The sequence below is a fragment of the Lolium rigidum genome, chromosome 3, assembly GCF_022539505.1.
Source record: "Lolium rigidum isolate FL_2022 chromosome 3, APGP_CSIRO_Lrig_0.1, whole genome shotgun sequence".
Classification (NCBI taxonomy): Eukaryota; Viridiplantae; Streptophyta; class Magnoliopsida; order Poales; family Poaceae; genus Lolium; species Lolium rigidum.
This window is the reverse complement of record NC_061510.1, coordinates 62,319,765-62,325,129: the sequence shown is the minus strand read 5'-3', so window position 1 is coordinate 62,325,129 and position 5,365 is coordinate 62,319,765.

Sequence of the window (5,365 nt, the reverse complement as noted above, 5' to 3'; positions counted from 1 at the left end):
TACTGCTGTACGCATCACACCTTCCTCTTGGGGTTCCCAACGGACGTGTGTTAACTGCACGCATCAAGTAGATTTTCTGGCGCCGTTGCCGGGGAGATCAAGACACGCTGCAAGGGGAGTCTCCCACTTCCAATCTCTTTACTTTGTTTTTGTCTTGCTTTACTTTATTTTATTTACTACTTTGTTTGTTGCACTTAATCAAAACACACAAAAATTAGTTGCTAGTTTTACTTTATTTACTGTCTTGCTCTCTATATCAAAAACACAAAAAAATTAGCTACTTGCATTTAGTTTATTTTATTATCATGTCTAGTGATACGTCTCCGACGTATCGATAATTTCTTATGATCCATGCCATATTATTGATGATACCTACATGTTTTATGCACACTTTATGTCATATTCGTGCATTTTCTGGAACTAACCTATTAACAAGATGCCGAAGTGCCGCTTGTTGTTTTCTCGCTATTTTTGGTTTCGAAATCCTAGTAACGAAATATTCTCGCAATTGGACGAAATCAAGACCCGGCGTCCTATTTTGCCACGAACCTTCCGAAGACCGAAAGGGATACGAAGTGGGGCGACGAGGCGCCGCCACCATAGGGCCGCGCGGCCAAGGGGGCCGCGCCGCCCTATGGTGTGGGCCCCTCGTCAGCCCTCCGACTCTGCCCTTCCGCCTACTTAAAGCCTTCGTCGCGAAACCCCTGATGCGAAAAACCACGATACGGAAAACCTTCCAGAGACGCCTGTAATATCCCAGGTAATGGGGTTACAAAAATAGAGGAAACAGATGTGTGCATTGCATTCATGCATAGAAAATCTGGGGAATTTTCGCGCTTTAAAGTAAAACAGTCACAGTAACTGAAGTTTCGCTTGACCTTGATGGAATTGAAGTAGATCATCAAGCCAAGTGCTATAAACCTCAATGTGACTTTGCTAAAACCTTGTTTTGGGTAGAGAGAATTTGATCTAAGGGATTAGATCAAATGGAATTAAAATCAACACAAGAACTTAATAATCAATGATCAACTACTTGATCTTATTAAAGATCACCACATGGTATTCCTTGCCACAACATATGAACATACATTTAAATGGAAATCAAGTAATAATAAATGACCATTCTTCACTTATCTTTTCCATGTCCTAAGACTAATCTAGGATCCTACCATGAAACCTCATGGTATTCATTCCACTTCCATATTGGAATTATAACAAGGAGATCCACCCAAGAAGTATACATTCCCCTCTATTACAAATAGCTTTACATCAAACCTAAATAGGTGAGAGTCCTATTTTATTTAAGGAAGCAATGGCAAACCTTGAGGCAAACCTTGGATATAAATATCCATATGATCACAACATTATCTTCAAGAGGAACCCTAGAGTATTACTCAAGTCATTACCAAGTGAGAGAGACCATTTACACTAATTCAAGCTTTACCTATTTAAGAATAAAAGACAACCTTGGAACTAAAGTATTAGGTTGTAAACCATTTTCCTTGGAGTGGTGAGATAACCTACTATCACATGGAATAATACCATATCCATGAATTGATAAAGTAAGGAGGAGATTAATTCAACCAAGATAGCCAAGTGGAGTTTTAAACTTGATACCTATGGAGATATTGTGAGTACACCATAAACCCTAGAATAACCATTCCTTTATAAAAGAGCCCAAGCTATGGTGTTACACTCAAGTAGTTGAGGCAACACTTGAATGTGAGGGAGAGAACTATCCATATACCAGATGACCATATAATCATTGTTTGAATAGAACCTTAACATAATATCTCAGGCATTCTCCTGGGATATAAACTTAAGAGGCAACCATAGTAGTTCTATTCAAGAAAGTAAAATAGAAGTGATATATCCTAGTTGATCAAGACAATGCTTGATCATGGGAGTGAGAAACCAAATTCATCGAGAGATACATTAGGAAGTCCAACCTTGATCATTATAAATTGGGTGATGATCATAAACCCTAAGAACTTGAGGTAGAGATATTAAGAACAAGTTGATCATGCCTAATCCATGATAATGCTCTTGAAGTATGTGAGGATAAGTTAAACCCTAATAGGATAAACAGATATCATTAGCCACATGAAATTATAAGGAGATCAATAATGAGCAACCATAGACTTAGATCCCAACCTTAATTTGTGTATCACTTGGGTGATCACAATTAAAACCTAGGCGATAATTGAGAGTTAAACCCTTTGCCATTAGGTAATAGTATTGGAATCCTAGAATTGCTCCCTAGTTAAAGCTCATGTTTAAATTTGGAGCTTAAGAATAACCTAGAGCTAAATCCTATAATCAAACCCATGTGTGGTGATCAACCACTTGTCCTTATAACCAAGACCAAACCATGATGAGAGTAATACCTACTCTAGGTATTTCAAGGTGTTGTTAAAAATATAATATTTGTGTCAACCCTAAAATAGGGTTATAATAAAATTCACAAGACCTTAACAACTACGTGCTCACATAAAATTATGTGCAAGTGACAAATTCCTCAAATAACAACTAAACACTAATAAAAACCTATAAAATACCTTGAGTTTAAAGTATTAACTCTAATCATTCCCAAACAGAATTGATTCCTACGAAAAAGAAAATTAAAATATAAACTCATGTCCAATTGCTATTTTGAATAAGCACATATGTATAAACTCAATCTAATATAAGATAATTGCTTCAAATTGAAATAGTTTTGTAATAACCATTGCACTCACCCTTGTATGAATTAAATGAGCTATACCTGCTAGATAGAAAATAATTCAAATCTGAATTCAAAATAGAAATTCAAAACAATGAATAAAAACAGAAGATAAAAGAAAAAGAGAGAAAGGGGCTTACCTGGACCTTACCTGGCCAAGCAGCCCAGCACCACCGTCCACCAGCAGTCCACCAAGTGCAGCCCAACCCGAGCCCAAGGCCACCACAAGTCAGCCCAGCCCACCGTAACCTTCGTAAAAAGAAAATAGAAGAAGAAAAGCTTCTTTTCCACCTCCGTCCGCTCGCCACCGCGGCGATGCCAGTCGGCGCCGGCCACGCCGTCGATAAGGATTGCCGGACGTCGCCAATCGTCCCAGAGCCTCGTACTAAACCTCTCACGTCCGTGCTTATCCGAACTCGCCAAGATTCGTGCCCGAATCATGCACCGACATCGTCGTGCATCCCGGCCAGTCATCGCCATCGAGCCGACGCTCCAAGCCTCACCATGAGCTATAAATGTTCTCTGAGATTCCCCGACGAACCCTAATGTCACTCCGATCACTCAATCGTCCTCTAACCCTCTCCTTCTCTCGCCATCCTCACTTTCTGGCCGCCGGAGTCGGAGAAGAAGCCGACGTTTGGCGCCACCCCAGCACCAGTGCGCAAGTCCTAGAGATGCGCCTTGTCGAGTAGAGCCTCCAGGAGGAAGATAGCATCCGGGGGAGCAGTGTATGATGCCAATTTAGCAATTCCCTTTCACAGTTCATCCCCGGCATAGATGAGATTGGGCTCGTCTCCATCCACGATTGTCGTCGCCGACCACCTCATCAGATCCAGGGTATGATTCCGCACCTGTAGCACTTTAAATTGCATCAAATGGTCCACCGTAGCCCCATTTCGCTATCTGGCCGGAGCTGCGCCGCCGCAGACACGATCTCCGGCGATGCTCCGGTGGTCCCTTCGCACAATCAACACCACCAGTAGCCTCGGTGCGAAGGGGGGGTTCGGAAAATACTATTCGCGCGTCCTGGGAAGCCTTAAAACGGCGGCGCCGTCATCGGCTATCCGCCGGCGTTGAGCCGCCGGTCAAGTCGACGTGGCCGTGGGGCCGCATCGAGTTCATTGACCAGTCGTTGCTCGCATGGCAACCGACTTGGTCAATGACCCCACCAGATCGGTCTATGTAGGTAGAACCCAACCGGTACGTTTAGTAATTTAGATTATTGCATAATTCCAGAAAATATCTGCAACTTTGTAAATACATAGAAAATTCATAACAACTCAGAAAAATACAAATGACATATAAAAATGATCCTAAAAATAATATCTATCCAATAAAAATATAATATAAAATTTTTATTTTTAATAAAAATTTAATTGTTTTAAACTTAATAATTAAGTCTTTTCCTTTAATCTTAATTGAATTAAAATTCAATAATTAGGAAAAATTATCCAAATTAAAGAAAACCAGTAACTAAATAAAGAAAACATTAAAACTAATTTTCTTTATTTATTTGTTGTGTTAAATTCTTATTAGAGGGATTTAAACCCTAATTAATAATTACCTTAATTATGAACTCTTTAAAAATAATATAGGCACAAATCCAATATTATTTTATTTCATAATTATTAATAACTTCAACTTATTTAATGAAGTTATTAATCCAAGAATTATAGGGTAATTAGGAAACACTAGTTCCAGTATAATAAACTGATAACTTCACCATTCCATGTGAAATCTCAAACCCTAATTCAATTAGGAACTCCAGCTCCATTACTTCATATGAACCCTAAATGGTTTTCCAAACCTAAACCCAAATTAACATGTGATAATGTTACTCCAATATAAGTCATAGAACCATAATAGCAACTAAATATTTATCGTGACCACATAAAATGTAGAAAACCTATCACTAATAAGATGGGTATCCTATGTGTTCATCTTCATCAGACCTAAATAATCAAGTAGGGCCAACCCAGTGTAAACCCTAGATCCTATTACCAAATCCATCATCCTTATTCATTCCTATTTAGCATCACACCAATGTGATGAACCTCAGGAGCAACTATGCCAAATCTTGTGCATTATCTAATCATATTCCACAAAACCCTACTAATGTTGGATACTTATCCACCATCCTATTTAGGAGCCAATTGTTCCTTACTTAATAGAACCAATAGCAAAACCTAGACAACCTCAACCCTAATTGATATACTTATTATTATTTAAGAAGTATGTTCTTCAAAAGTTATCCTTTTAAAGTAAATAAATAATCATCATCAACCCTACTTATAAGGACCTATAAACTCTAGCTAGCAATCACCAGCGAGATGAATCAACCTTGATAGCAACCATGGATAAATAATTGTTTAAGTTGCTCATGCTTAAGTAAAGCCAATCAAGCCTAGTTGCTGATGAATCCAACTATGTTGTGATCCATCTAATACTTACTCCATAAAATAGTCGAAACCATAATCAACCATAGAACCCCACCAACCTAATTATCATACTTGTTCTTTATTAAAGAACATGTTCTTCAAAAGTTATTCTTTTGAAATATATAATAAATAATCATCCACCATGCACTATAGGACTTAAAATTGACAACTGCTATTTACTTATTATACAACCACTATTCCTTGA